Source organism: Chiloscyllium plagiosum, chromosome 46, assembly GCF_004010195.1.
Source record: "Chiloscyllium plagiosum isolate BGI_BamShark_2017 chromosome 46, ASM401019v2, whole genome shotgun sequence".
Classification (NCBI taxonomy): Eukaryota; Metazoa; Chordata; class Chondrichthyes; order Orectolobiformes; family Hemiscylliidae; genus Chiloscyllium; species Chiloscyllium plagiosum.
The window spans coordinates 11,847,593-11,863,442 of record NC_057755.1 but is presented as its reverse complement, the minus strand read 5'-3'; the positions used below and the strand labels follow the sequence as shown (position 1 = coordinate 11,863,442).

The window sequence follows — 15,850 nt, the reverse complement described above, 5'->3', positions numbered from 1 at the left end:
ACAACCACACGGTCCCAGCTTTGAACTCACCAGTTCCCTAATCTACCCTCCCCCCACCCCATCCTAGATCCAACCCTGTGACTTGGCTCCACCCTCTTCACTTGACCTACCTGTCCATCTTCCTTCCCACCGGCCTATCACAAGCACATCTGACCTTCACCCACCTATTGCCATCCCACCTACATTCTCCCAGCACCACCACCTTCCCCCCTCCCCAGTCCTGAGGAAGGGTTATGCCCAAAAAATCAATTATTTTGTTCCTCAGATGCTGCTCGACCTACTGAGCTTTTTCCTGCACCACACTTTATCGATTCTGACTTCTCCAGCATCTGCAGTCCCCACTTAGGGCGGCACGGTGGCTCAGTGGTCAGCAATGCTGCCTCACAGCACCAGGGTCCCAGGTTCAATTCCAGCCTCGCACAACCGTCTGTGTGGAGTTTGTACATTCTCCCCGTGTCTGCGTGGGCTTCCTCCGGGTGCTCTGGTTTCCTCCCACAATCCAAAGATGTGCAGGTCAGGTGAATTGGCCATGCTAAATTGCCCATAGTGTTAGGTGCATTAGTCAGAGGGAAATAGATCTGGGTGGGTTGCTCTTCGGAGGGTTGGTGTGGACTAGTTGGGCCGAAGGGAATCTAATCTAATCTATCTCCTAGTTCATGCAATTTCAGTATCATACTCCTGCTTTTTCTTCTTATCCCTTTATTCACAACAGCCATGTCCAGTTCCCTCTTGAATATATGTAACAAACTAGCCCTAACAGGTTCACAACTCTCCTAGTGAATTGTTCCTCATCTCAGTTCTGCATGGCTTTCCCCTTATTATAAGACTGTGACCCCTAGTTCTGGACTTACCCAACATTGAGAACACTCTTCCTGCATCTGGACTGTCCAGTACCATCAGGATTTTATTGGTCTCTGACAGTCCCCTTATTCTTCGAAATTCCAGTGAGTACTAGCCCAGTCAAACCAATCTTTCTTCCTACGTCAGTCGTGTCATCCCAGGAATCAGTCTGGTGAATTTTTGCTAGACTCCCTCAACAGCAAGAATTCTCATCCCTCACATGAAGAGACCAAAACCACACAAAACAAAATTCAAGGAATTATACAGTAAATGAAAGGTCCTGGGGAAAATTGATGTACAGAGAGATCTGGGCATTCAGGTCCACTGTTCCCTGAAGGTGGCAACGCAGGTCAACAGAGTGGTCAAGAAGGCATATGGCATACTGTCCTTCATCGGACAGGGTACTGAATACAAGAGTTGGCAGATCATGTAACAGTTGTATAAGACTTTGGTTTGGCCACATTTGGAATACTGCATACAGTCCTGGTGGGCACATTCCCAAGAGGAAGTGGATGATTTGGAGAGGGTGCAGAGGAGGTTGCTTGGCATGGAGAGCACTAGCTATGAAGAGAGATGGAGTAAATTAAGATTATTTTCATTAGAAAGACGGAAGTTGAGGGGGGACCTGATTGAGGTCTACAAAATCATGAGAGGTATAGACAGGATGGATAGCAAGAAGCTTTTTCCCAGAGTGGGGCATTCAATTACTAGGGGTCATTAGTTCAAAGTGAGAGGGGAAGAGTTTTGGGTAGATATTTGTGGAAAGTTCTTTACGCAGAGGGTGGTGGGTGCCTGGAACGTGTTGCCAGCGGAGGTGGTAGAGGCGGGCATGATAGCATCATTTAAGATATACCGAAATAGATACATGAATGGGCAGGGAGTAGAGGGATAAAGATCCTTAGAAAATAGCCAATAGGTTTCAGATAGCGGATCTGGATCAGCACAGGCATGGAGGACTGAAGGGCCTGTTCCTGTGCTGTAATTTTCTTTGTTCTTTGTGTGGCATCACCAATACACTGTATAACCGCAGTAACTAAAAAAAGTTGATGGTGATATAAGATTAGGACAAAATATAAAACAGATATTGAAAGCTTGACTCACCGCACTCATCTCTTCCTACCTCAACAACGTCCTGTTCCTCCTTAGTCCAGGAACTCCCCACTTACATTTGTGACACCACACGTCCTTCACCTTCTCCAAGATTTTTGTCTCTCCGGCCCACAACACACCATCTTCACTATTGACATCCAGTCCCTGTACACATTGATCTGCCACGACGACGGTCTCCAAGCACTCTGTTTCTTCCTCTCACGCCGTCCCTTCCACTGACACCCTCAAAAACCTCTTCTTCCAATCCTCCCATTTCCTCCAAACCAAAGGGATAGCTATAGACACGCGCATGGGACCCAGCTATACCTGCCTGTTTGTCATCTTCTGCAGTTACAGTGGTACCAACCCCCTTCTGTTCTTCCGCTACATCGATGACTTTATCAGCGCCACCTCGTGCTTCCATGAGGAGGTTGAACAGTTCAACAACCTTCCACCCCGACCTCAAATTCACCTGGACCATCTCGACAACCTCCCTCCCTTTCCTCGACCTCTCCATTACTGTCTCTGGTAACTGACTAAACACAGACATATACTACATGCCCACAGACTCCCACAGCTACTTAGACTACACCTCCTCCCACCCTACCTCGTGTAAAAACACCATTCCTTATTCCTAATTCCTCCACCTCCATCGCATCTGTTCCCAGGATGAGCTATCCCACCTCAAAGTCCCAGATGGCCTCCTTCTTCCAAGATCGCAACTTCCCTTCCCATGTAGTTGATGATGCCCTCCAGTGCATCTCCTCCACTTCACGCACCATTGCCCTTGAACCCCACCCCTCCTGACGCAACAAGGACGGACCCCCGCCCCCACTCCTCACCTTCCACCCCACCAACCTCCACATACAACACATCCTCCGCCACTTCTGCCGCCTCCAAACAGACCCCACCACCAGAGATATATTTCCCTCCCCATCCCTATCAGTATTCCAAAAGACTTCCCTCTGCGACTCCCTCGTCAGATCCACACCCCCCACCAGTCCACACCCCATTCCTGGCATCTTTCTCTGCCATCGCAGGAAGTGTGAAACATCCGCCCACACTTTTCCCCTCACCTCCTTCCAAAGCTCAAAGGGATCCTTCCACATCCATCAGACATTCACCTGCACCTCTACCAATGTCATCTACTGCATTCGTTGCACCCAGTATGGTCGCCTCTATATCAGGGAGACAAGATGCTTTCTTGCGGATTGTTTCAGAGAACAACCAACCCCACCGATCCGTGGCTGAACACTTCAACTCCCCCTCCCACTCAGTCAAGGACATGCAGGGCCTGGGCCTCCTCCACCGCCAAACCCTTACCTGGAGAAACACCTTATGTTTCGCCTTGGGACCTTGCAACCACACAGGATAAATGTGGATTTCAACAGCTTCCTCATTTCCCCTCCCCCCATATTATCGCACTCCCAACCCTTCAACTCGGCACTGCCCTCCGGACCCGTCCATCACTGCCCCCTCTGACCTATCACCTCGCCTTCATCCATCTATTGCTTTTCCAGCTAGCTCCTCACAACCCCACCCCCATCCCATTTATCTCTCAGCCCTGATCCGCAAGCCTCATTCCTAATGAAAGGCTTATGCCCGAAACGTCGATTCTCCTGCTCCTCGGATGCTGCCTGACCTACCGTGCTATTCCAGCACTACACTCTCAAATCCAATCTACAGCATTTGCAGTCCTCAATTTCTCCTATTGGGATTAAGGCAGACAAGTCCTGCAAGGATGGTGCAGGAGGGAGGGTTTCAGGTTTTTGGATAATTGGGGCTCAATCAGGACGGTCTTCACTTGAACCAGAGGGATACTAATATCCTTGGTGGGAAATTTGCTGGTGCTATACGGGTGGGTTTAAACTAGTTCAGCAGGAGGATGGGAACCGGAGGTGTAGCTGCAGTGCACAGGAGGATGAGAGTAGGAAGGACAGAGACAGGATTTCAGGGTCACAGGAATGTACTGGCAGACAGCGAAGTGGTTTGAAGTGTGTCTACTTCAATGCCAGAAGTATCCGAAATAAGGTAGGTGAGCTTGCAGCATGGACAGAGACCTGGGACATGGATAGAGCAGGGTGAGGAATGGATGTTGCAGGTTCCAGGGTTTAGATCTTTCATTGAAAACAGGCAAGGCAGTAAAAAAGGGGAGGCGTGGACTTGTTCGTCAAGGATAGTATAACGGTGGGGCAGAAATTTTGATGAGGACTCGTCTACTGAAGTAGTGTGGGCTGAGGTTAGAAACAGGAGAGGTCACACTTTTTGGAGTTTATTTATAGGCCTCTGCAGAGTTCCAGGGAGGTGGAAGAGAGGATTAGCAACATTATTCTGGGTAGGAGTGAAAGGAACTGGGTGGTCATTATGGGGGGCTTTAACTTCCCCAACATTGATTGGAAATGTTACAGCTCTAGTACGTCAAATGGATCTGTTTTTGTCAAATGTGTACAGGAGGGTTTCCTGACACAGTATGTCGAAGGGCTGACAAGAGGGGAGGCCACACTGGATCTGATGCTTGGTAATGAACCAGGCCAAGTGTTTGATTTGGTTGTAGGTGAGCACTTTGGAGAGATTGACCATAATCCAGTTACGTTTAGTTTAGTGATGGAAAGGGATAGGTACATGCCACAGGTCAAGAGTTATCGATGAGGCAAGGGCAATTATGATGCGATTAAGCAAGTATTAGGATGGATAGAATGGGGTAGCAAAATGCAGGAGATGCAGACAATCGAAATGTGGAGTTGGTTTAAGGAACAGATATTGCGTGTCCTTGATAGGTACGTCCCTATCAGGCGGGGGGAAGTGATAAGGTAAGGGAACCGTGGTTTACTACAGAAAGTACATCTCTTGTTAAGCAGAAGAGGGAGACTTACATGTTGATGAGGCAAGATGGTTCAGATGAAGCGATGGAGAATTACAGATCAGCTAGGAAGTATTTAAAGAGAAATTTAAGAAGAGCAAAGAGAGGACACGAGCAGTCTTTAGCCAACAGAATAAAGGAGAACCCTATAGCTTTCTATACATATGTGAAGAGTAAAAGGGTGACGAGAGAAGGAATAGGGCCAGTCAAAGACAGAAGTGGGAAGTTCAGTGTGGACCCTGTGGAGATCAGAGAGGTGCTAAATGAACATTTCTCATCGGTGTTCATTCAGGGCAAGGAGAATATTGTAGAGGAAAAGGATGAGGTATGAGATATTAGACTAGAAAGGATCAAGGTTAGTTACAAACAGGTGTTATCAATTCTAGAAGGAGTGAAAGTAGGCATATCCCCTGGGCTGGATGGGATTTATCCGAGGATTCTCTGGGAAGCTTAGGGAGGAGATAGCGGAGCGTTTGGCTTTGATATTTGAGTCATCATTGTCTACACGTTTAGTACCTGACGACTGGAGGATTGCAAATGTTGTGCCCTTGTTCAAGAAGGGCAGCAGAGATGACCCAGGTCATTATAGACCAGTGAGCCTTACTTCTGTTGTAGGAAAGGTTTTGGAAAGGATTATGAGAGATAAGATTTATAATCATCTAGCAAGCAACAATTTGATTTCAGATAGTCAACATGGTTTCGTCACGGGCAGGTCGTGTCTCACAAACCTCACTGAGTTTTTTGAGAAGGTGACCAAACATGTAGAGGAGGGTAGGGCAGTTGACGTGGTATACTTGGACTTCAGTAAAGCCTTTGATAAGGTTCCACATGGTAGGCCGATGGAGAAAATGCAGAGGCATGGAATGGAGGGCGATTTAGCAGTTGGGTTTAGAAACTGGCTTTCTGAAAGACAGCAGCGAGTGGTGGTTGATGGAAAATATTCAGTCTGGAGTCCAGTTACTAGTGGTGTGTCACAAGGATCTGTTGTGGGAACACTGCTATTGGTCATTTTTATAAATGACTTAGGCACAGGCTTAGATGGATGGATTAGTAAATTTGCAGACGACCCTAAAGTTGGTGGAGTAATGGACAGTTTGGAAGAATGTTACAGGTTGCAGGGGGACTTGGATAAATTGCAGAATTGGGCTGAGAGATGGCAAATGGAGTTCAATGTAGCCAAATGTGAGATGATGCACTTTGGGAAGAATAACAGGATGGCAGAGTATTTGGTCAATGGAAAGATTCTTGGTAGTGTAGATGGGTGCGGCCACACTTGGAATATTGTGTACAGTTCTGGTCGCCCCCTTACAGAAAGGATATGGAAGCATTGGAAAAGGTGCAGAGGAGATTTACCAGGATGTTGTCTGGTCTGGAGGGAAGGTCTTAAGAGGAAAGGCTGAGAGACTTGGGTCTGTTCTCATTGGAAAGAAGAAGGCTAAGGGGGGATTTGATAAAGACATACAAGATGATCGGAGGATTAGATAGGTAGACAGAGAAAGACGTTTTCCTAGGATGATGATGTCAGCTTGTACGAGAGGGCATAACTACAAATTGAGGGGTGATAGATTTAAGACAGATGTCAGAGGCAAGTTCTTTACGCAGAGAGTCGTATGGGCGTGGAATGCCTGACCTGCTAAGGTAGTCAACTCAGCCACATTAGGGAGATTTAAACGATCCTTAGATAAGCATATGGATGATTTTGGGATAGTGTAGGGGGACGAGTTGAGAATAGTTCACAGGTCGACGCAACATCGAGGGCTGAAGGGCCTGTTCTGTATTGTTCTGTCTTCTAAGTCTCTTGGGTCTCATGGCCTACATTCTAAGGTCTTAAAGGATGTGGCAGCAGAGATAATGCCACTGGTTATACATATCAAACTTTCCTGGATCTTGGAAAGGTTCCATTGGATTCAAAAAATGCTAACATAACACTGCTATTCAAAACAAAGTAGAAAATAGGAAAGTAAAGACCAGTTAGTTTAACATCTGTCACTGGGAAATTATTGGAATCCGTTATTAAGGAAGTCATATAGGATATTTCTAAAGTCAATAGACAATAGGTGCAGGAGTAGGCCATTCGGCTCTTTGAGCCAGCACCACCATTCATTATGATCATGGCTGATCATCCACAGTCAGTATACTGTTCCTGCCTTATCCGCATAACCTTTGATTCCACTATCTTTAAGAGTTCTGTCCATTTCTTTTGTGAAAGTATCCAGAGACTTGGCCCCACTGCCTTCTGGGGCACAGCATTCCATACATCCACCACTGTCTGGGTGAAGAAATTTCTCCTCAACTCTTGTTCTAAGTGAAAACATAACGCATTAGAATCAGCATCGTTTGATAAAGGGTAAATTTTGTTTGACTAATTTGCTAGAGTTTGTTTTTGAAGATGTAACAAGCCAAGTGGATAATGGGGATCCTGTAGATATATTCCAGTAGATACTGGATAAGGTGTGGCACAAAGATTAATACACAAGATAAAATCACACCAAGTTAGGGATAATATATGAGTCTGTATAGAGAGGATTGGCTAACCAGCAGAAAGTTAAAAATCACAAACCACTAGGTTATAGTCTGATGATTGTATTTGGAAATACAAACTTTTGGAACCTGCTCCTTTATCAGGTAGCTAGTGGGGCAGAATCAGAGGACAGAGCTTAAAAATGTGTTGCTGGAAGAATGGCTTATGCCCGAAACGTCAATTCTCCTTCTCCTTTGATGCTGCCTGACCTGCTGCGCTTTTCCAGCAACACATTTTTAAGCTCCGATCTCCAGCATCTGCAGTCCTCACTTTCTCCTCAGAATCAGAGGACACACAATTTACAGTAAAAGATCAAACTGTTATACAACTGATGCAATATATTGAATAAATCAAGATTGCTGTTAAGTCTTAGTCACATAAAATGAGTGCATTTTGATTCATTAATATGTAAACTCCAGAACTTCTTTCAAGTCACATTCCCGAGATAACTTAAGATTTTACCAAAAAAATGATATCTCTTACTATAAATTCTGTGTCCTACGATACAGGGAAGTGCTGTTGCGATTGTATTAGGCATTGGGGTGATACTGCATCTGGAGTACTGTGTATAGTGCCTCCTTTCTTGAGGAAGGATGTAATTGCATTCAGGCAGTTCAGGGAAGGTTTATTTGTCTAATTCCAGAGATGAAAGATTTGTCTTATGAAGAGAGATCGGGCAGTTTAGGCCGATACTTGCTAGAGTTTAGAAGGATTAAAGAAGATCTGCTTGAGGTGTAGAAGGTGCGAACAGGGATTGACAAAGTGGGGCAACCTAGAATAAGAGCTCATAATTTTAGGGTACAGAGTGGCAGGTTTAAAACAGAGAAGAGGAAGAATTACTTCTTTTGAAGTGTTGCGAATCTGTGGAAATCACTATCACAGAGTGCTGGGAGTCTGAAAAGATTTAAGGTAAAGATAAACAGACTTTGAATTATAAATGGATTAAAGTGCTATGGGGAGCAGGCAGGAAAGTGGAGGTGAGACAGAGAGATCAGAGATGAATGTATTAAATGGCAGACTTGATGGGTTGGATTGCCGACTCCTGCTTATCTTGTGTTCTTCTTTAATGTCACAGAAGTGTACCACTTCATGATGCTGTTTTATCTTGTTAAGACATTGGGTCCTGCTTGACTTGATTAACACCATTCTGAATTGAATATAGTACGAAGAAAGGCATTTGATTGTAATCAAAGGATTCAAATTTTATTTCTCAAAACCATTCAAACAAATTTTTCTGAGAAGAATAGCCATGCAAGCAGATTTTATACAACGAAGTTGTTGAGGAAAAAATCCATTTCTGAACTCTGGAAATGAATTTTCATTTTGAAATCCCAGGTGTACCTGATGCAGAGGTGCACATTGGGTGAAACAGGGAAGTTTTTTTTAAATCTTTGAGCAAAAGGAAGAGCATTTGCTACTATCTAGCAGACAGGAAAACAATGTTTTCACTGTCGCGGGGCTTTTTTGAGTAAAAACAAGAAAGCAATGCTAACCCTTCAGGAGCCTGACACTGTAATTCTCTAATTCATTTTCAAGCCCCAAATCAACTTTATTCATTTTTGCAGTCGGCGAGGCAGAGCTAAGCATCAGGCGCTAATCACTTAAAGCCACCTCTAAGGAGACACTTTAGTAATGTCCTCAAAGCATCCCTGAAGAAGTCAAACATCTTCTTGGCATATGGGGACTAATCAATATAAGAGAATGCTTATTTGGGTACATAAAAGCATAAAGTGTCTGTTCAGCTTGTCAGGTCTGCCCTGCTATTCAATACAATCACATCTCATCATCCTAATCAAAGGCTTTTTCTCACACTATTCTCAAACTATAATGGCATTGCTACTTAGAAATCTTTTAAAGCTTTAAACATTCTCAAAGACGAAGCTTGCACAGTCTTTGAGTTACAGAATTCAAAAGCTTCACAAACCTGAGTAAAAAGAAAATTATCTTAATCTCAGAGCTAAGTGGCACTCCACTTATTCTTAAATTGTGTCCCCTGGTTATAGACTCCCCAACAAGGGGATCATCTCAATTGTATCGACATAGTCTATTGCTTAAAATATTTTCAAAGTTTCATTCTCATTCTTCAAAACTCTAGAGAATTGTCTGGACCCAGTTTGGCCAATGTTTCTTCATAGTACAGTTCTATCATTCCAGGAACAAGTCTGGTGAAACTTTGGGTCCTCCCTCTATGGCAATAATAATCTTCAGAGACCAAAACTGTACAGAGTACTCCAGGTGCATTTTATCCAAGGTTCTATACAATTAAAGCAAGACTTTGCTACTTCTATACTCAAATCCTCTGGTGATAAAGTCCAACATATTAGCCTTTCTGATTACTTAGTGTGCCTCCATGTCAGCCTTCAGTAACTTACTGACAAGAATGTTGAGGTCCCTTTGTACATTTACACTTTTTAACTTTTACCACATAAGAAATATTCAGCACAAAGTGGATAACCTCATTTTTTTTCACATTACATTCCAACAGTCATGATCTCATCCAAATCACTAAGCCAGTCTAAATCCTCCTGAAATCACTTGACATCTTCCTCACAAAACACATTTCTACTTAGCTTTGCAATTTCAATGGAAGTGGAAAAATTACATTTGGTCCCATCTCCAAATCATTGATATATGGTATATTGTGAACAGGTGGAGTCCAAGAATTGATTCTTGTGTTACCTCATTGGTTACATCCTGCCAATGCAAGAATGAAGCTTTTAATTCTGTTTTATGCCTGTTAGCCACTCCTGAATTCAGTACATTACATTTTATCCTATGTACTTTAATCTTGCAAACTAAACAAACTTGTATCAGCCAGCTGTAGTGTCCTCAGTTTCAACAGGGGTGTTGTAAGAGTTGGGTTTAGATGGTGTTTACTGTTTTGGACAATCCAATATTTTTTCTTTATGTTTGAAATCTTTTGTGTCAAACCTGTTATAAGCTGATATAATGTATCTCACATTTATTTCCAAAGGCTTTGAATGATCTACCTTTAAGGTGATTAGACCAGAGTTCTTACAGAGTTGATTCACAATATAACACAGTAAATGACATATTGCACAACACACATGATCCATAAGTGATTGGAGAAAGGAAGATGTTTTTAAAAGAGAGAGGAGCCTCCTGCAGGGTTTGTCAAAAAAATGAGGTAGACAAATAACTTGGCATTCGTTACCCACTGCGTGGGCCTAATCTTTGATCATGTACATGTTAGTACTTTATTGGATTTGCAACATTTTTCAGATTTACTGAGAATAGAGGGAATACAGTAATATTGAACAGACAGGTTGGCAATCAAACACCAAGAACCACATATCAAACAATGAAACAGTGATAAACACAAAGCAGATTCATTTTGATTTTGTTAGTTTTATGGAGATTCCGTTCTTCAGTGGTTGGGAATAGAAGTAAAATCTAACTACCGTTATAAGTTTAATTCAAAATACATACTTGTAAGTTTTGTTGGTTCTGTGCTCAATGTAAGGGAGGGATCTAGTTTGGTTGAATAAACAGACTGCTTTTTCTGAATAACCTCCTTCTGTTCTATAAACATTCTGATACTAACCATATACAGGGCCTTGGTGATCCACACCAAGAATATTGTGTGCAGTTTTGGTTTCCTTTGCTAAGGAAGGATGATCTTGCTCTCGAGTGAGTGCAAAGGTTTACCATGTTGATTCCAGGGATGGTGGGACTGACACATGAGGAGAGATTGACTAGGTTAGGATTATTTTTGCTGGAGTTCAGACGAGTGAGGGAGGATCTCATAGAGACTTACAAAATACTAACGGGACTAGACAGGGTAGATGCAGGAAGGATGTTTCTGCTAGTGGGTGTGTACAGAACAGGCATTACAATCTGAGGATTCAGAGTGGACCATTTAGGATGGAGACAAGGAGATATTTCTTCACCCAAAGAGTGGTGAACCTGTGAAATTCATTACCATTGGAAGTAGTTGATGTCAAAATATTAAATGTAATCAAGAGGCAGCGAGATTTAGGATTTAGGGTGAATGGGATCAAAGGTTATAGGAAGAAAGCAGAATTAAGGTACTGAGTTAGATGATCAACCATAATGGTGACGAATGGTAGAGCAGGCTCAAAGGGCTGATGGCCTGCTCTTGCTCCTATCTTCTATGTTTCTATGTTTATGTTTACCCTGGCAGATTTACTCTACTGATCTTTAATATGATACATCAAAACATGAAGATCTTACAATTTTACAGATGGAAAGCAATTTTATAGTGCTGTTTCAGAGCTGCAACCTGAAAATGATAAATACACTCCAATTTGTGAAATTTTCATGTACCTTGTTCACTTAGAGTCATAGAGACGTACAGCATGGAAACAGACCCTTCGGTCCAACCCGTCCATGCCGACCAGATATCCCAACCCAATCTAGTCCCACCTGCCAACACTGGTCCATATCCCTCCAAACCCTTCCTATTCATATACCCATCCAAATGCCTCTTTAATGTTGCAATTATACCAGCCTCCACCACGTCCTCTGGCAGCTCATTCCATACCCGTACCACCCTCTGTGTGGAAAAATTGCCCCGTAGGTCTCCTTTATATCTTTCCCCTCTAACCCTAAACCTATGCCCTCTAGTTCTGGATTCACCAACCCCAGGGAAAAGACTTTGCCGATTTACCCTATCCATGCCCCTCATAATTTTGTAAACCTCTAAACGGTCACCCCTCAGCCTCTGACGCTCCAGGGAAAACAGCCCCAGCCTTTTCAACCTCTCCTTATAGCTCAAATCCTCCAACCCTGGCAACATCCTTATAAATCTTTTCTGAACCCTTTCAAGTTTCACAACATCTTTCCAATAGGAAGGAGACCAGAATTGCATTCAATATTCCAACAGTGGCCTAATCAATGTCCTGTACAGCTGCAACATGACCTCCCAACTCCTGTACTCAATATTCTGACCAATAAAGGAAAGCATATCAAACACCTTCTTCACTATCCTATCTACCTGCGACTCCACTTTCAAGGAGCTATGACCCTGCACTCCAAGGTCTCTTTGTTCAGCAACACTCCCTAGGACCTTACCATTAAGTGTATAAGTCCTGCTAAGATTTGCTTTCCCAAAATGCAGCACCTCATGTTTATCTGAATTAAACTCCATCTGCCACTTCTCAGCCCATTGGCCCATCTAGTCAAGATCCTGTTGTAATCTGAGGTAACCCACTTCACTGTCCACTACACCTCCAATTTTGGTGTCATCTGAAAACTTGCTATCTGTACCTCTTATTCTCCCATATAATCATTTATGTAAATGACAAAAAGTAGAGGACCCAGGACCGATCCTTGTGGTACTCCACTGGTCACTGGTCACAGGCCTCCAGTCTGAAAAACAACCCTCCACCACCACCCTCTGTCTTCTACCTTTGAGCAAGTTCTGTATCCAAATGGCTAGTTCTCCCCGTATTCCATGAGATCTAACCTTGCTAATCAGTCTACCATGGGGAACCTTGTTGAACGCCTTACTGAAGTCCATATAGATCACATCTACTGCTCTTCCCTCATCAATCGTCTTTGTTACTCCTTCAAAAAACTCAATCAAGTTTGTGAGACATGATTTCCCACTCACAAAGTCATGTTGATGATCCCTAATCAGTCCTTGCCTTTCCAAATACATGTACATCCTGTCCCTCAGGATTCCCTCCAACAACTTGCCCACCACTGAGGTCAGGCTCACTGGTCTATAATTTCCTGGCTTGTCCTTACCACCCTTCTTAAACAGTGGAACGTTTGCCAATCTCCAGTCTTCCGGCACCTCACCTGTGACTATCGATGATACAAATATCTCAGCAAGAGTCCCAGCAATCACTTCTCTAAGATGATGAGGATTCTGGGTAATCCAAGATAGAGGACGGGAAAAATTTCTGGCTGTAACTGCTGCTCCTTTTTTTGAGATATTTTAGGTGCTGGAGGTGATTTCCTCGAATTCCAGGAGCAGTAATTACTGTTTCATATGCTGTTGTATTGTTTTGGAACTTTGGAAAAAAAAAGTCAAAACAACAGCAGTCTTAAAAGGGAGAAGAACAGACAAAGGAAGCACATGGTGAGGACAGTGCAGGAGAGAGAGAGAGAGAGAACCTACGCAGTTACGGCCCTTACTGTTTTGAATTCATGTCTCGCTGGACATTGGAGTGCATCTGGGAAATTAACTTAATTGAGATATAGTTCCTCCAACATAAAGGGTACACTGCGAACAGGGTATAGAATTTTGCAGATTAGGAAAATCCCAGATAAGTTTGTCGACAATCTAAGTCATGCTTACATTAAGGAGGACTTGGTGTTGGTGTCTTGAAAAACAAGCAAGTCCCCAAAGCCTAATGGGATCTATCCCAAGATACCGGAGCAGCAATGGAGGAGATTGCTGGGGCCTAGGCAGAGGTTTTATATCTTCTTCAACCACTGGTGAAGTCCCAGAATATTGGACAATCACCAACGTTATTTAAAAAACAAAAAGAACTGCACACAAGTGCTGGGACCTCTGTCATTTCTAATATACATAAATGATTTGGATGAAATGTACATGTTGTGATTAATAAGTTTGCAGATGACATGAAAATTGGTGAATTTGTGGTAGTGAGGAAGGATATCAAAGGATGTACTGGAAAGTTGTGCAGGGAAATGGCAGGTGAAGTGTATTTGGGACAAGTTAGAGGTGAGGCATTTTGGGAGGTCAAATGCAAGAGGAAGATATACAGTAAATGGCTGCATTCTGGTCCAAGGCCCTAGTTCCTTGAAAATGGAAACAAATGTGTATAAGGTGGTAAAGAAAACATATGGCATGCTGCCTTTATCAATCGGGGCATTGAGTATACAAGTTGGTAAAGTCATGTTGTAACCGAATAGGGCTTTTGGTTAGGCTACATTTGGAGTACCGTGTGAAATTCTGGATGACAGATTATGGGTAGAATGTGGAGACTTTGGAGAGGATGCAGAAGAACTTTACCAGGATGCTGCCTGGATGACAGTGTATTAGCTACAAGGAAAGTTTGGACAAACTTGGATTGTTTTTGCAAGGCTGTCAGAGGCTGTGGGGTGAACAGGTATAAGTATATAAAATTGAGAGGCACAGATAAGGTGGATATTGGAGTCTCTTCCTGAAGAAGGGCCTGTGCCCGAAACGTCGAATCTCCTGTTCCCTGGATGCTGCCTGACCTGCTGTGCTGTTCCAGCAATAAAGTTTCAACTTTGATCTCCAGCATCTGCAGACCTCACTTTCTCCATTGGAGTCTCTTTTCCAAGGTAGTAATGTCAAATACCAGGAAGCACAGGTTTAAGATGAGGTTTAAGATGAGACGTGCAAGGAGTTTTTTTTTTCACACAGGGATAGTAGGTGACTGGAATACAATGCCTGGGGAGGTGGTAGACACAGATACTATAACAATGTTTAAGAGGCATTTCGATAGATACATGAGCAGACAGAGAATACAGGGATATGGACCATGTGCCAGCAGATTGGATTAATTTAGATTGCATCATGGCTGGTGCAGATATGGTGGGCCAAAGGGCCTGCTCCTGTGCTATACTGTTTTATGTTCTATTTGTACATGACTTCTTACCTTATCTGCTACAGGTGTTGGGACCTGAATAATGATACCAGGTGGTGAAAAGCAAACAGTTGCTTGACTTCATACTGAACAGGTATGATGGTTGACTGAGGAGAAAGTGAGGTCTGCAGATGCTGGAGATCAAAGTTGAAACTTTATTGCTGGAACAGCACAGCAGGTCAGGCAGCATCCAGGGAACAGGACATTCGACGTTTCGGGCACAGGCCCTTCTTCAGAAGGGCCTGTGCCCGAAACGTCGAATCTCCTGTTCCCTGGATGCTGCCTGACCTGCTGTGCTGTTCCAGCAATAAAGTTTCAACTGATGGTTGACTGAACAGAGAGCAGGGAGATGAGGGAGAAGATGTGCTTCGGGTGGGGGAGGCAGTGAGATCATCTTGCATGTAAGGTAAATTTCAACTGATTCAGTAAATATGGAGTTGGGTGGGATGGAAGACAAAGACAAGGAAATCCCTCCAAAGAGAATGAAGTTGAGGCAAAGAGTCCCATCAGATACAATTGAACAGTAACTTCAGCTGAGAAGAGATGACTTTTCACAAACTCTGGTGACAGAAATAAAGGAAGTTGGAGAATTTGAGAGAAAAATCTTACTCAACTCTTCTAACAGAGTTCACTGTAATTCTGCAATCCAGCACTGCCTCATTACTGTTACTGCTCGATCTCATTGCTGACAGTGGTCTCATTCTCTCACAAAGACCAGCCACATCGATGACATCCCTGATGGCTTGTGGTCGTGGAACTGTATGCCAGCAAGAGTCATTGCACTCAGTAGGAAAGGATAAGGACAAGAAAACTTTCAATGACAAAACAAGCCTGGAGTGTTGCATTAGCAAAATGGTCCACCTAGCTTAGTTTCCTCACCAAAGATCAGGAGCAGGCAGTCAGATGAAAAGGTTTTTGTAAATTGTAGTCCCTGAGAGACATTCCTACAAACAATGTTCTATAGTGAAA

The 15,850-nt window shown here is 43.4% G+C and overlaps 1 protein-coding gene across 4 annotated transcripts in view; it reads right to left on the bottom strand.

Annotated features, from left to right (window-relative positions):
- stox1 (storkhead box 1) overlaps window positions 1–15,850 on the bottom strand; it is a 48,635-nt gene that overhangs the window by 27,253 nt on the left and 5,532 nt on the right. The gene's annotated exons all lie outside the window — the stretch shown is intronic.